Genomic DNA, 17,615 nt, shown 5'->3' on the forward strand with positions numbered 1-17,615 from the left:
ACTGACTCCGAGACGACCAGTCCTTGTTTCAGCCCCTTAATGACGAGCGCCAGACAGGGTAACAACAAGTACCATATTTTAATGTCCTTTGGTATGATGCGGCTGGATATCATACCCCGGACCCCGGACCTTCCGCTCTCCAGACAGACGCTCTACCACTAGAACACGGAGGAGGTCCTGTGAAATCATAAAGGACCACACAAGATCTATGCATAACGAACAAATTATATTGGAACACACAGGATTAGGTTTACAAACATAAAAGGCAATACAATGGATCAAACATGTGGCAGCAGCAATAAATAACAGGCCCTATTACCTAAGTCAGAGCACCCGCAATGACCAGAATTTATCACAGTTGAATGTCTTTAGTGAGGCACAGGCTCCATGTTTGAATCCAGGAGTGTTTGAAGCAGGTTATTAAGCCAGGCAATTTTTTATAGGTATCCTGTCTGCACTGGGCAAGTAGATGATGCAAGTCAGGTTGTAGAAGGCCTCAAACCCTCACCTCACTCTTTACTTAGGTACAGCCTTCTTGAAACTGGTACCTAGTGAAGCATCTTCAACGAGAGGGTCTGACCTGGAAGGGAGGTAGTGATCGATGGCCCTATAATTTCTGGTTGACTCGTACCACAAAATATCTCATGGCATTTGCTCTGGACTGTTTTCAAACAGCTGTCACTAACAATCATCAGAAGTAAACTTACTTCTTTGTGAGGCATTTAGAAGTTGGATTACTAAGTAAGGATAAGATATATGGATGAACAACGTCTTTGTTAGAATTAGGAGCGATGTTTCAGTGTAGGTTCTAACACCGTTATAAAGCTTGTATGGTAACGGTGTTAGAACCTACACTGCCACATAACAAGATGCATGGTAACAGTCACAGTTTCTAGCAGTTTGCAAAACTGTTTCAACTACACATAGTTACAGCTAAAACAAATTAAGGTTTGTTTTCATTCAGTGAGAGACTGGTAGACACTCATTGGCTTTGAATGAAATGAACAGATTTTTGTGGCACCTAGAACTAAACCTTTTTCTTAAATTGAAATCTATTGAGTTTTTTACATCCTTTTCAGCTGAAAATTAGATTATGTCTCTTTTGTCATGGGAACTACAAAGGTTCTGATCCCGTTTTCATCTTCTGCATCACACAGTTGTGAGAGAAAAAGAAAAAAGCAAGAAAATAAAAAACTCCACATGACACCTGCCATTGTGTCCACATATCAAACTGGCATAGCCTTGACGAAAGTCTCATTTTGTATGTGGTCATGAAAACACCTAAAGAAGATAATAGGATTTTTATAAAAAACTGTAAGACACTGACATGACCCAGACTAGGAAGATGGGAAGACATCACCTGCAAACTGGATTAGGGTGTTTAGCTTCCATAGAAGGCAGCACACTCAGATACCTAGCTTGTATTCATACAGCAGTAATTACATACACTTGGGTTTTCTGGGCATTTTTGTAGTCCAGTTAAATACTATGCTGCTAAAGAAATGTTAAGGACCACCCGATTCTTATATGTTACTATAGTTAAGCTGTCATGGAATATCCCTACGTTATGTCTGAAGGCTTGGTTGGTTGGTTTGTTGTTGAACGCTGCACTCAGCAATATTCCAGCTGTATGACGGCTGTCTGTAAATAAACGAATCTGGACCACACAGTCCAGTGATTAATATCATGAGCATCGATCCACGCAATTGAGATCAATGACATGCGTCAACCAAGTCAGCAGACTGACCACCCGATCCCGTTAGTCGCCTTTTATGGTCAGCATGGGTTGCTGAAGACCTATTCTACCCTGGATCTTCACGGGTATGTCTTAAGGCATTACAGATAACTTTAGTAATATGAAAGAATCTGGTGGTCCTTAACCTTTTTTTGAGTAGTGTGCAATGTTCATAATGCATTTAGCAGGTAAGATATTTTATATACTACTCAACCTGTGATAGGGAGAACCAGTTATGTCATTCTGTTTAAATACACACTTGACATTTTATGAGAATCAGTTTTGTGTTTCATGGAGAGATGAAAATATTGCTATCAAAGTGGAGTTGGTAAAAGTGTAAAAGTGGCAAAACCATTTCCTTAGTCAAAAGAAATCTCTACTAAAATCAGTCCATTGTACAATTCCGACTGTATCATAAGCATGTGTTTGTGAATACTTTGTGAATCCTGCACAGTTCCTCAATTTTAAACCAATCATTATTGTTGTTATTATAATTTAACTCAAGTTTTCCATGTTAGTATCTGTCTTGGTAAGACATAATAATGTATTTACTACCTTGATTGTAATTAACTCTGGGTTTGATGCCTGTCTCTTTCTTTCCATCCCCAATACATTAGTAGTTAGATTAATAGAAGTGAGTGAGTCAGTTGGGTTTAACACCGCTTTCAATATTCCAGTTATATCATGTCAGCTTAATGGCAGCTTAATGTCAGCTTAATGTGGCAGGAAAGCCGGAAGTGATGCTGGTGTTAGATCCTTACCATTTTTGTGAAACTGATGAGCACGGGTAGAACCGGGATTGGAACCCACAATCATTGGTTTCTGGCATACCCAAGGGATGCAACTCTGCACAGCAAATTGCAGCGCCTTAGATGACTGGGCCACTTGTGCCCCCTCGCTGCATTGGATGATGATGATCATCATAATCATCTTCAGCAAAATGAACAATCACAACAGACACTGTACAATCAGGGATAATGTATGCATATTAAACAAAAGGTATATGATTGGTCACAAACGTGGTTAATGTTTAAATTAGCAGTACCTGATTGATCATGAATGTGGTTGATGTGTTAATTAAATCATATTCGTGGAGCAAAAACTTATATGTTCTTATGTACTCTTTGTATTTTAATTCTGCAGTTAACAACTTCTGTAAAAGTTCTGAATACTCCTCAGAAGAGTATTTTGAGGATATAATCATGAGCTTAATTTGTAACCTTCTACTTTTGATGGAACGATAGCAACCTGAATTGACAAGGACAAGAAAGGGCTCTTCACACGATTAAGTAACTGATAGTAGCGCCATCATGTCACTACTCAACATGATCGTAGTGCTTCAACTGTCCAATTCATACTTAAACTTAGATTTACAACTGCCATAGTTCAGACTTATGTATTGCTTGTGAAACAGGATCACGGTGGATGTACCAGATACTCTTTTTATTAATGTCTGGAGATGGTCTCAAAGATCAGGCAGAAAATGAGTATGATTGACTGTTAGAAAAAACTTGTCTGCTACTGAGCGCTAATTCCAGAGGAGGAACTTTGAAATTTTCGATCAAGCATGTTTATCAATAATCAGTCTTTAGCTACCTATAAAGGGCTCTTTAACCAAATACGGTTGTCTTGACACAGAATGAGACAATGACTCTAGTTGGGGCATCAAGAAAGAATAGATATGAGCTTTCATTATCGACCTGTCGATTTTCTCATAGCTGGAATAGTAATATTTTAGCAATATTCCAGCAATATCACGGCGGGGGACACTGCAAATGGGCTTCACACATTGTACCCATGTCGGGAATCAAACCCGGGTTTTCGGCGTGACGAGCGAACACTTTAACCACTAGACTACCCGACCCCCCGGATTAGTAAGAAATAACACGTCAGAAACAAAAATATTTCCACTGACTGACATAATTTTGAAAGCTTTGTAATTGAAACCATATAACCTTTTCTCAGTTTTCTCAATCACACAGGCATGTGTGTATTTGATTGTCAGTCCATGTGCTGGTTTTATTCAGAAATGTGTTCTAACTTTTTCGAGAACCTTCCCGAATGATTACACTGTGCTTGTGGGTCATCAGAGGTGGGGAGACATGGACAGTTGGTCGTTAGACCTTGTCTACTGAATAACATTCTCCTTGTTTTCTTTCAGGGTAAATCTCATCATCTGATGACAGAAGGCAGAGAAGGTAATTGTAAATCTTTACATCCAATTATTTTTTACATGAATTCTTCATGGCTGCTCTGGGTTTGATACAAGACTTGGACTGTCCAATGTTATCCATCTTTACTTATTACAGTGTGTGAATCTTTTATGGCTGAACAAGCTCTAATGTTAACTTGTTACTGTATGAGAGCTGATGACTGTCTGAGACATTGCATATGTAATACAACTCCCATGTCAATACCAGTAGCTGTTATTACCATTATGATGAGGAACTGAAAATAGCTGTGCATTTCTATGATGTTGAAGGTTCAAAACATATCATACGTCTCAATTGATGATATTATCAGTGACGGTATTCAACACATACAATGTACATCACACCTTATGATATCATCACTTGAGATGTATGATATGTTGAATGCCTTCCATGCCCCTAAGGGCATCTGTCAGCAACCCCTGTGTCAGGTGATAACTTATGCACAGGATGACCACAGGATGCAGAATTTGTTACATAAATGCCTTGTGATAAGTTATTGGTATAAAAATGAATTATGATATCCTAATATGCAAGGAAGTGAATAACTTCAGGACTTTTATTGTTTACATGCACTCATCCATCCAGATGGGATTCCTGGTCAGACAGAGTAGGTCCCCAGTACCCAGTGCTTGTCATGGAAACAGGATGGTCTAAATGTGTGTCTAGCCAGTGTGCCCTGACTGCATGGGTATTTGCACATGCTATCAACTACTGGTTTGCCTGACCCACAATTGGTTATTTACAGACTATAACATTGCAGAGTGAATCATAAAACAACATTCACTCACCCTGTCCATAGCCTTCTATTTGTCTCCCATCATTTACATTTCTCTCATTATGTAACTCTGCACTATAACTTATGAGGATGCTGTACATTTGAGATTGGGGAAAAACATTCTGAAACTGAATTCTTTTAGAACTGGCTGCAAATCTTTTCAAATCCAGTAAACAAAAGTTCATGAAATATGTTAACTATACAGGTGGTCTGAATGCAGTGAACTTGCAGAACTAACAGCTACTCATGAGGTTACAATCACATCAAACAGACACTTTGAAACTTCTTCTTAAGATTGTTTACTGGATAACATGATGTGAAAAGCAGTATGTAGATTTACCCTAAATAAAATACTGGGGCACACTCTCAAGTTTATGTTATCTTTTAATTTATTTAAAATTCAACATAACTGAAAATATAGTGTTTCAATTTATGATAAACTGCCAATATTTTGGGGATGCAACCTGATTAATTTACTTGGTTGCACCTGGCGCAGGTGGTAAAACAGAATGAAATCATACCCTGTAATGTTGTCATATTGAGTGCATTCTCACCTGACGACAGTTGCAGCTTGTCTGAACCTTTGAAAGAAATTTCAAATTGTACTGACGAAGTTTCTCATCACCCTTTCGTTTGCCGGATTTCGCTGAAGGCGTACGGTGTAATTTTTTTCTGCGCATAATATTCAAATTTCTTTTTTTCCAAAATATTGACCAGCTAGAGGGGAGTGCGCATTATACAAGGGTGCGCACTATACTCAAGAAAATACGGTAGTCTACCCCTGAATCAATACACCTTGACCACCATGAGTACATCAAGCATTCAGTCGCAAACTTGTCAACAATAACAGCACTGACATTCAGGAAACATTGAAACTCAGGTACAAGATAACTATCATGTATGTTTTTTGTTTTCCCCCAAAATATACAAAATTTTGCTGAGTAAAATGTGAAGGTTAAAAATACTCTCTCCAAATGTCAATAGTCATGAATTGCAGGTCACAGTTTAAAGTTTGATGAAGGTGAGTTTTTTTATAGAGTTTGTGATAAAGGTTCGTGATAAAGGTTAAGAGTGGCAGACAAATTGACACTGCATCTACATAGGGGAGTCCATTAAACACTATCAGGTCTCAAGACAATTATCGTGACCTATGTTTGTTACCTGTAGGTGGCTAAAGTGTGACCTTTCTTTCCAAGTAACATGATTTATCCATGGTATCTTGACATAAGATTCAAGACTCCGCTAATGGAGCATTGCACTTTTCTACAGGAACCTTTTCTTGGACTTTTAAGAGTCTGTATATCTGGACAAAATGTTACAAAATGTTTACTTCAATCAATTTTTCTTGACACATACGTTTTTATTTGACATACGTTTGTGAGTTAAAGGTCAATGTGAAACAAATATTATGATGAACAATGGTTATGTCATGCATATTGAATTAGCCTGAGATACATCTAGCGTAATAATTGCTTTAAGTTGTTTTTTTGTGTCTGGTATGAAATCTGTTTTGTTACTTATATGGATGTGTTTTTATCATGACTATGAATGCAGAAGTCAGACAATGCTTAGGATGATCTGTATGTGCACATTATGAGTTACCAATATACTACCTGAAAGCCTTGATGCTTATAGATAGGCCAATATAGAACATTAATAGGAAATTGCGAAGTCATGAAGAAACTGAATTCACTATAAATCTGTGGTTTTATGTTTCCACTGTTGTCAATTTCTGATAAATATTTATTCCTGAGAAAGAGTTTTATTTTTCTATATTAGGGTTTGACCAAAGTATTACCTTATTTTCCAGACAGGCCTACCCTAACAAGAAAAGAAAAATTCTGTGTTTAATTTATTAGTTTTACCCTCCACTGTGTTGCAAAATGAAAGCATTTCTTAAATGCTTTTTCTTTACTTATAAGCAGCAGCATCCCTGCACTTGTACACAGCAGACAAAATTAACATATCGATTTTAGTTTCAACAAGATCAGTAAATGTGCAATTGTGTGACTTGATTCCTGGTCCATGCCTCCATGGCATGGCAGGAGTACTGCTGTGCTGTGTCAGGCAACAAACAAACACCTTTTTATGCAAATTGTGTGAGTGGCGGGTCCTACCGTTAGGGCAGGATGTACTTACCCTGTTTGTGAACCCTGGTGTCATCATTGATTTTCAGTGATATATTCTTATAGTGTCTTTTTAGATATTTTCTTCTTATAAAAACTTTTATTTCATGAGTATTGTTGATCGGGACATTCATATTAAATCAATAATATTTTTAATTTTGCATTCTGCCTCTTGGCATATTCAGCAAGGAAGTATATAAATCAACAAGTTACACTGACAAGGCCTTACAAAGAAGAAAAACATAAAACTAGCTATAAAATATCAAAAAGAATTATCAATTGAGCTAAGCCCAATGGAATCTGTTTTGGCAGTTTATTCTCTGACGTTGACATTTTATAACAACAAAGTTCAAAGTATTATGTGCACATTTTCACATGCTTGATTAAACTGTGATAAAACATTACATTTCCACAACACATAAATGTAAGATATGTCATCCCAACCAGAACATATTTTTGTGCATTATAACAATATATACATGACAAGTTAAATGCAAAACCTTTTAACGGCACAAGACTAATGGTCCCTGACTAATCTAAAATGACTAAGCTGCACTATATGTCAAAATAAAATACTACAAACCTCCCATCATGTGTTTTCATGACGACCATCTAGCCTGCCTGTCTCCCCAAGGCCTGGTTGGGGTTGAAATGTTAGATGCTATTGATAATCACAACAAAAACATAATGGAAAACTTGGCTATATAAATATATAGACCTTGACCATGTCGCCAGGATCCCAAACTTACATAAACACACCACAGGGAGAATGTCTTTCAGGTTAACCCACCACGGAGACCTCCATTAGGTTTTTCTGCTATGGATCCTGGACTTCTGAAGATTGTTGTTTTTTATTTTTTTGGCAGCAAAATGTTACTTTGTCCTCAGGACACCATTTGGTATTAAATATATTCTCCAAAGGATTTTAACACAACTCACTCGTCCTTAAAGTGGAAAAAGCAATATTGATAAAAATCTGATAATTTTGTACGTACCATATTTGATGCAATAAGTACCCTGCTCAAATAAGTGCCTTCATTTGTAGGACACATTACAAGACATGTGTTATATGAGGGATGAACAGCTTCAGAAAGTTGTTATATTTTTCTAGTTCTGTCTCTCCATTTCCCACAGTCATCAATCGATTCATGTCAGATATTAATTGTGAGCCCGGAACATCCAAGTACAGTTGTCCTCAGTGAACCAATAAGTGTCTTAAATATTTGCTTCATCTTCTATATTCGTTTCACAAAGTACATTCATTTATCAGTCAGAGACACAAACAAGGTTGTAAGAGAGATGCTTCTAAATTTAAACAGTCATGCAACTCGTAATGCAACTAATGCTTACAGTTTTTACTACCACTACTACTACTACTACCACCACTACCACTACTACTACTACCTTGGTCTGGCGGTAAAGCGTCTGCCCAAAGAGCATAAGGTCAGGGGTTGATCCCCAGCCACGTCATACCAAAAGATACTACGTTAAAAGATGGTACTTGTTGTTACCCAGTCTGGGCATCAAGGGGCTGAAAAGGGACTGTTCAGTACACTGTGCCTGAGTGGGGTATTCATGTTAAACTGCCGCTTGGTATCTCAGTGGGCTTGCACTATAAACTCGGCATTAGTCTGGACTAGTACAATCAGCCATTTTTCCATAATCAGAAGAAATCATAATCCAATGTACAATTCTGGCTATATCATGTGCATTTGTGGTACCAGGTGGTCATGGAAAGGTGAACAATTCTTCCACCACCTGTCACACCCATCACAAACACATACAAAGGCAAGGCAAGTGTTCACCTGAAAAAAACTGTGAACCTATCGAGAAACCTATTGAGGAATTGCATCGAACATCGTTTAGGTCACTGTGTCGATCTTTTGATTGTCCTCCACATATCTACATATCTTTTGAAAGCTCTGCTGAGGTGTTTTTAATCTTCATGTGCAAATTTTGTTACACGTTCTGCTGCACAATACTGAAAATATGCACGAACGATTACTCCATTGCAATACTCCTTGTTCAATGTTGATTGTCCAGCCAAATTTATTCTATGGTAAAAATTATCATGACAGTACTTTATGATTATTTCCAACTGATCAATATTGACATAAAAAAACATGTAGACAATCAGTGTCACATTGTTGATTATTGGTATCCTGGCTTATGATAGGTAATTAATGTATTTAGTGTAATTACTGGAGTTCATTATGGAAAATGCCAATAGTTTTGTTGAAATTCTCCTGCCACTCGGTGCTAATGACTGCAAAGTATCTCGTTTCAAACACATGTTGCCTGTTATGGTACCTCATAGATCACTTGACACATTGTTCATTTTCATTAATTTTTGTAGTATTAAACCCATAATGACCATGGTTTTGTACAGAATAAAAATGAAATGAAATATCCTCTTCGCAAGGTTTTATTACTTGAATATTGTAATATATCATTTCTATGTAATGTCTAGCAATTTGATTAATAAATAATGAACTGGAATGTATATTCTTTGATAACTACATATTTTATGTACCTGGGTCCTTATTACAGTTAAATACGGTATTCTGCTTGCTAAGCGAATCCAATGTCTGAAGGGTCAAGAAAATGTTTATTTACTTTGCATGTATGATAATAAACATCATTTCATTTGTGTGTTTGTTTATGTTGTCAAAAGGAAAATATAAGGAATATGACTGTAATTATGTGAATGTATGGAAATCTTATTCCTACTTCACACCCTTGGAACGCTGTTTGGCGACACAGAACTTGTGATGCGTTCCTATTTCTGTTGCAGAAGCTACTGTGTTTTTGTTCACCGTATAGGGTGTCCATCCTCATCTTGGTGTGAGTAAGATGGATTATAGATGATAGATGAACTTACTTCCAGGTAATAGAGATAGGTGTTGCTTTCAATGGGCTCTGTCATGATTCATCACAGTGTATGTACGTCTTTGAAGGGAAAGGTGGTAACTGATAATGTCTGGCTTTCCAGGGGTATCAGCAGCAACAATGTTGAAAGCAAACAAGTTTTCCCTCATAAGCATGTTTTGAGTTGTATTTTTCTGAAATACATCAATTATGATTAGTGGAAGTTTTTGTTGTTAGGCAAAATCAGTTTGATCATTTGTTTTATGCCCCAAATACCTGAAGGCACAAATTGATAAAAGTTTCCAATGTAAGACAATCAGTCAGTTTGCTTTGATACAAGCTATCCTTTCACTTCAGGTTCACTTGCTGGAGAGAGCGTGATAGAACATATATATTGAAAATGTCAATGTAACTGTCTATCTTCAGATAATAGTTTACGGGTTATTACTGATTATTTTCAAAATTGTGTTTGTATGTTTTGTTTGGCCAAATTGTGACAGACAGATTAGGTAATTAATGTACATCTTAAATATTTTAATGATCTATTGCAAAATATGGAAGTTAAATTTGAAAAATTGCATTGGTTTTTCATTGAAGGAGGTACCTCAAAGTCAGTGGCATGCATATACTCTAAGGGGATATTGAACCGTTTCAGAATTGTTTTATAAAGGGTGATATAGATAACCAACTTTGTTTATTCTGAATGATGGAGATTACAATGAAATATATATTTTAGTAGTCTGGTCGATATGCTGTTGAAATGGGTGTTGAAATGTGATAATTGCACTAATGTTCTTACATATATGCACAGTATAGTCCTCTGAGCAGAACAGTCCTTGATTTTAGCACCAGTCTGGGAAACAACAAGTACCATCTTTTAACACCTTTTGGTGCTCTCTGGGCAGATACTCTATCCTATAGAAGACGGAGGTGGTCAATATCGACTTTAAGAATGATGTATAGATATTAATGTAAGTAGAAATATAGACTTTCAACTACCATCTCATTCCTGTATAATCTCCATGTACTATTTAAGTGTCATCCATGTAAAATGGGACTGAAAAACAATTTCCCAAAACAGTGAAGACATACTGGCTGAATACGATTGAATTGTGTTGAGCTACAGATTCTAGGTGATACAGTCAGCAGGACCCCAGTGGTGGAGCAGCTCAAGGGGTACCCTGTAACATCATGTTCACACAAAAACCTGTCACACTCATAGCACAGCAGGGTGTATCTTGTGTAACCACCAGTTTCTGATCACATTGGTGCACCTTGACCTCATGCCCTATCATCTGAGGTGCTGTACAGAGTTGACAGAGGTGTAAGGTTCTTTCCCGAAATGTCGCTCTTTACAGTATTGAAGAAGTTGTTATCCATAAAATTGTGTCTACCTTATTCATTATCATGTGGCCTTGGATGTTTTGGAAGGTTGTGTACGTTTATTTACAGTTTTGGACAGGACAGCTTCAACTCTACCATTTATATCCATATCGGACGGTGTTTAAAGTGGTTAAAGCATTCACTCGTCACGCCAAAGACGCAGGTTCGAATCCCCACATGGGTACTATGTGTGAAGCCTATTTATGGTGTCCCCCGCCGTGATATTGCTGGAATATTGCTTTAAGCTGTGTTAAACCACACTCACTCACTCACTCATATCCATATCAGTGACATTTGTGTATTAATCTTCCAGAGCATATATCATTATTTGTATGCAGTAACATCCATTGAAGGGCCTGTCTGCATATGAAATATTGTAATGAACACAAAGGCTTGTTACCAGGTGCTACTGGTACGGCAGGACATGCTTACCCTTTTCTTGAACACCTGGTGTCATCACTGATTTTCAGTGATCTATTTATATATTTTTCACTACTGTTTTGCCTTTTACACCCAATGGAATCTGTTTCGGCGGGGTTTTATATTTTTAGAAAAAAAGCAGCAAAACTTGGCCACTAAGCTAAGCTATGAAACCGATGTCCAATATGATTAAGGTCCCCATAGACATTGTGAGTAAAAAGATAAAGTTGTTCCTTTGACTGTTAGTTCAAACTTGAATCAAATATGGACGCCAATCGCAAACTTGATTAACTCAGATATAGAAGTTGTACTTACAAAAATTCAGCATTTCCATCTGATAGCTCTTAAGAAAAAAGTGTCTTTAGAGGTTTGCTCTTGAAAAAGGAAACTCAAACTTGATTCCAAAATGGCAACCAAACCACTTGATGTAAAGCAATAGTTTTCTGAAACTTGATTAAAGTCTACATAGACATTACATTCACAAAGCGTCATGTTTTTTGAATGATTGTTTTGAAGTAGAAGAACTCTGAAATTATTACATCTGAAAAACAGTAATTGAAATGTGAGTACAAGATGGCTGTCAAATCATGAGACCAATAGATTTCTCAAACTTGATTAATGTCTACATGGACGTTGTGTTAAAAAGCTGAACCTGTTTCTGGTAGCTCGTACTGAAGAAGGCTTTAAAGGCATAGACCCACATATGATGTTCAAACTTTTATACAATATATAGATGACGAACCAGGTGAGCATGCAATGGCATTTCTTTTCACGTTTGACTAAGGCCTTTCTGGACATATCCTTGAAGTACCAATATGATTTTTGTTCTAATCACTGTCCAGCTCATATTGAAAAATAGATTTAAGGGTTTTGAAATGCTGGTATCTATTTTCAGGGGCCAGCCAGACTGGGATTAAATGGGCCTATTTTGCACCTACTTTTTCACCATTTCATAGTTTTTAAGCACTATTTTGACTATTACGCCCAGTGGAATCTGTTTTGGCAGATAATCGAGAATGGATATTGATGTTGATGTTTTATATTTCTCTGTTATTCTGTTGAGACTCTTTGCTATACAAGTAAGTTAATATTTGTTTTCAGAATCTTTTCAAATAGGATCATTATGTTATCTGAAACTTGAGCATGAAAAACTTATTGACTTTGGACGAAATATTAATTGAGAGTTAAAAAACATAAATCAATACAATATTTAAGAATAGTGCTAAAAAAAATTATATTTATGTGTTCTTGATAATACAGCAAATGATATTTCATGCTATGAGATCCAAAGGACATAATATAAAATATCCCAATAGAGATAGATTCTGTTACTAAGTATATATCTTGTACGACATAATCTGGCAAAATAAATGTATTGAGGAATACTTTTTGTTTAATGACCGTAATCTTTGCGCAGTGCAGAGTAAAAAAATTGTCTCACATAAACATAATTTGTTTTCCATATCAAGGTTAGAGAAAATAGAAATATTATTCAAAATCTGATCCTACAACATTTATGTGCCCTGTTTAGTTGTCTAGTAAACAAATCCAGGGATATCTATTTTCAGACTATAGTGCTTTTTACCATTACTAGATTTGGAGAGAATGGATTGTCATCTGCCTTAGGACTGACTGGTTAGTGGCTGTGGGTTCTTGTGAACCTTCTATCTTTAAGGCAATTCTGAAGGCTCTAAGGAGACATTGGTTGGGACTGAGGCAATATCATTTGTCATGCCAGGAAGAAATGATCATTGGTTCAAATCCCTCATTTGCTCTCATGAAGATCCTTTGTCATTGTTCCAGCATTTCTGCACATGCCATACTTTGTTGTCTTCCCTGCCATGTTGAAATAATGTTTAAAGCAGTGCTAAATGCAGCTCACTTACTATTTCACTCACAATTTCTTTGGGAAGTGTACCATCCAGAGTGACAGGGTATCACTGTACATTACCCTGTAATATCTGGCTCCTTCCCACTCGTCCCCCCTCTCTCTCTCTCTCTCTCTCTCTCTCTCTTACCTCCACTTCTCTCTTTCCCTCTCTTTGCCACCCCTCTTCCATTCCTTCCTCTCTTACCTGCTCTTCCCCTCTCATCTCATTCCTCCTTTTCTTCTCAAGTACTCCCCTCTCCTTTCCCATTCCTCCCCCTGTCTTCTCCTTCCCACTCTTATCTGCTCATCCCCTTTCCTCCCCACTCCTTTCCATTCCTCCCCCTCTCTGCATGCTCCTTCCCACTCTTACCTGCTCTTCTCATCTCCTCCCTAATCCTTTCCCATTCCTCGATCGTCCTCTCTGCTCCTTCCCACTCTTTCCCTATCCTCCCCACTCTTCTCATTCCTCCGCTTCCCACTCTTACCTGCTCTTCTCCACTCCTCCCAACTCCTCTCATTCTTCCCCCTTCCTGCTCCTTCCCACTCTTAAAAATTGCCTGCTCTTACCCTTGCCGCTCCCATTCCTCCTGCTCCTTTCCACTCATACATGCCCTTCTGCACTCTTCCCCAATCCTTTTCCATCTTACCTACTATTTCCTCTCTTACCTACTCTTCCCCTCTCCTCCCCACTCCTCTCATTCTTCCCTCTCATCTCCACTCCTTTCCACTCTTACCTGCTCTTCCCCTCTCCTCCCCACTCCCCTCATTCCTCCTCCTTCCTGTTCCTTCCCACGCTTACCTGCTCTTCCCCTCTCCTCCCTACTCCTTCCCACCCTTCGGTTCTCATTCCTCCTCATTCCCGCTCTTCCCTTCTCCTCCCCACTCCTCTCATTCCTCCTTCCTGCTCCTTCACACTATTCCCTGCTCTTAATTCCCCTCTCCTCCCCAATCCTCTCATTCCTCCTTCCTGCCCCTTCCCACTCTTCCCTGCTCTCCTCCCCCTCCACTCATTCCACATATCCCATTCCTCCCTCACTCCTCCCCACTTCTTCTCATTCTTACCTGCTCTTCCACTCTCCTCCCCATTCCTCCTGCTACTCACCCCTCATCCACACTCTTCTACCCTCCTCCCAACAAGTGCCAACTCCTCCCCTGCTCTGTCATGCCTCTCCTGACCACAGCCTCTTCCCCCCTCCCTCAATTCCTCCCCACTTTCCAATCCCCAAGGTCCTCCTCTGTCCTACCTGTTCTACTCCTCTCCTCCACACTCTTCCCATTCCCTCCATGAACACCCCCACATCCTCCCTCTCCCCTCCCCCTTCCCCTCTCACCTCACCTCGCCTCTCTTCCCTGCTCCTCTACCCAGGGGCTAGTGGGTAAGCTGGTACTTGGCTGTCACATATCCCTGTTGCCACCCACACTCATGCCCATAAACCCCACAGTCAAGGAAGGAAGTAGTTTGTGAGGAAATAATACCAAAGCTTCCTGGCAATGAATTAATTGTGAGATGGTATTCTTTTCATTTCATGTGAGCGTTTCTCGTCTTGAGATGGGTTGGTTTCATTTGAACATTTGAGAAACACATTCAGTTGGTGATGGAGTACATTTGGTCTCCTTCTGTGAGGTATTAGTAGGAAATATTCTTTTATTACCTACAAATTGAAACTAAATATACAAATGGTAAAGTGTAGAGCTATAGATGTGTTAAACACGTGGCCAGTTTTACTTCAATCTTAAAACAGATTGAACATGAAACACTGCAGATGTCAAGTATCTGATAGGCAGGGTTGTGTTTGCTCTAAGATACAACACAACATGCAGTGAGCTAAATATCAAATCTCCGTCTCACCTCGCTTCATCTAAGTGTAATGAGTAGTATCATTTCACTTCCTGCAAAATGGTGGAGTGAGGTGAAATGGGGTTTAATGGTGCATTCAAGATTATTGCACTTAGTAGTGACATGCATGCACGTGTGTGTTTGTGTGTGTGTGGCTGCTTGTACTGGACTGATGACAATTTTATAGTGATGGTACTTGTTGTTACCCTGCCTGGCACTTGGCATGAAGGGGCTAAACCAAGGACTGATTGGCATGGAGTCTGAGTTGGGTATTCATGTTAAACTGTGGCATGTGATACACGTCACAAAACAAGTGCTTGACATTAAACCTCATTTCTCTGATCTGAACCCAAGGAGCTATCTTTGGTTGCGTCTGTTTTCCTGGTCACATATGTAAGCCTTCCATGGAGGGGGAATCATCAGTCATCTTTTCACCAGTATCTGGTAAAGTATGTAGTCAGCTCTCATGTCTTGGACCGTGTCCGTGGCCTAGTGGTAGAGCCTCAGCCCGTTGAGAGGAAGGTCCTTGGTTTGATCCCCAACTGTGTCATACCAAAAGACATTAAAAGATGGTACTTGTTGTTACCCTGTCTGGAGCCCAGCATTAAGGGGCTAAAACAAGGACTGGTTGGCTCAGGGTCAGTATACTGTGTCTGAGTGGGGTATTCATGTTAAAACTGTGGCATGGTATCTTAGTGAGCTAGCACTATAAATCGGCATCAGTCCGAACTAGTAAAAGCAGCCAGACACACACATGTGCATGCACGTCACTATATAAGTGCAATAATCTTTGATGCGACGTTAAACCCATTTCACCTCACCTCATCTCACCCCATGCCTTGAATCAAGATGTTTTTTTGTTTTTTTTATCTGTTAATAGTTTTCTTGTTTGGGATAACGTTTTTGGTTAGTGTTATATATTGGTAGGGGAGAATTACCATAGGCATACAATAGGTTTCTTTTAGGACATTTTATAACAGGAGTTAGAGGGGTGTTTGTAATATATAAAGTTCAAGAGTGGAGTATAAGGGTTGTACATAGGCTCGGAAGGCGGAAAAGTAGATACGTTTTTCTTTTATTCAAGTTAATGAAGGTTTGCCAGCTGTAACCAGAGACCAACATTGAGTTAGAACCAGAGACCAACATTCAGCTGTAACCAGAGACCAACATTCAGCTGTAACCAGAGACCAACATTCAGTTATAATCAAAGACCAACAGTCAGCTGTAACCAGAGACCAACATTCAGCTTTAACCAGAGACCAACATTCAGCTATAACCAGAGACCAACATTCAGCTGTAACAAGAGACCAACATTCAGCTGTAACCAGAGACCAACATTCAGTTATAATCAAAGACCAACAGTCAGCTGTAACCAGAGACCAACATTCAGCTTTAACCAGAGACCAACATTCAGCTATAACCAGAGACCAACATTCAGCTGTAACCAGAGACCAACATTCAGCTTTAACCATGCAGAGACCAACATTCAGCTGTAACCAGAGACCAACATTCAGCTGTAACCAGAGACCAACATTCAGCTGTAACCAGAGACCAACATTCAGCTATAACAAGAGACTAACATTCAGCTGTAACCAGAGACCAACATTCAGCTGTAACCAGAGACCAACATTCAGCTATAACCAGAGACCAACATTTAGCTAGAACCAGAGGAAACCAATATTCATTTATGACAAAAGGAGACAGACATTCAGACTTGTGTGTGACAGCTCACCTTAATTGTGTTCAATTGGTTCAATGCCCACAACATCGATCAACACTGCATTATTCAATGCCCACAACATCCACACTGCATGGTTTGCCTGGTCCTTCACCTGGACAGACTTGAGATCCTATCTTATGTGGGACAACTTACCTCAGTGGCCTGGTTCAATGCCACAACATCAAGAGGGTTTGCCTAGTCCAGACCCAGTCACAAATCTTGCATGACATCCCTTCGTCATAACCCTCATTTTCTCATATCACTATTGGTGTAACATGTAACGAATAGTATTGTGTAATAAATCATTCCCCCATGTCTTCTCAGTTCTTTCATGCACACACCACGCAGTGATTATCGAACACCCACCAGATCAAGTTATTGTCAAGAACACATCCATCCAATCATCCAGATCCTGGCTACACTGATTAACATATAAGCTGCCAATATCCTTTATCTAATAAGTATTTACATAATCACTGCACCAGTTATTGATGCAGGTGATGTGTAGTAATATTAATAAAGACAGATCGCCAAGAACGGGATCGTGTGTAGGAAGTGTGAAAGGTTCTAATTAGATTGACAGCGTTCTATTTCTCTTGCTTCACCGCCCTGTAATGTATATCTATCTATCTTGTCAATAACAGTGTTATGCTATTGATCTAATCCAT

The 17,615-nt window shown here is 38.8% G+C and overlaps 1 protein-coding gene across 1 annotated transcript in view; it reads left to right on the forward strand.

Annotated features, from left to right (window-relative positions):
* Positions 1-3,896: 3,896 nt before the first annotated feature.
* The window catches only part of LOC139471968 (zwei Ig domain protein zig-8-like), a 185,516-nt gene continuing 171,797 nt past the window's right edge, over positions 3,897-17,615 (forward strand). Inside the window, exon 1 of the mRNA XM_071254505.1 lies at positions 3,897-3,933. The gene's annotated coding sequence lies outside the window, so the exon portion shown is untranslated. The remainder of the gene's footprint in view (positions 3,934-17,615) is intronic.

The sequence above is a fragment of the Haliotis cracherodii genome, unplaced genomic scaffold, assembly GCF_022045235.1.
Source record: "Haliotis cracherodii isolate W230 unplaced genomic scaffold, xgHalCrac1.p SCAF_1, whole genome shotgun sequence".
Taxonomy (NCBI): Eukaryota; Metazoa; Mollusca; class Gastropoda; order Lepetellida; family Haliotidae; genus Haliotis; species Haliotis cracherodii.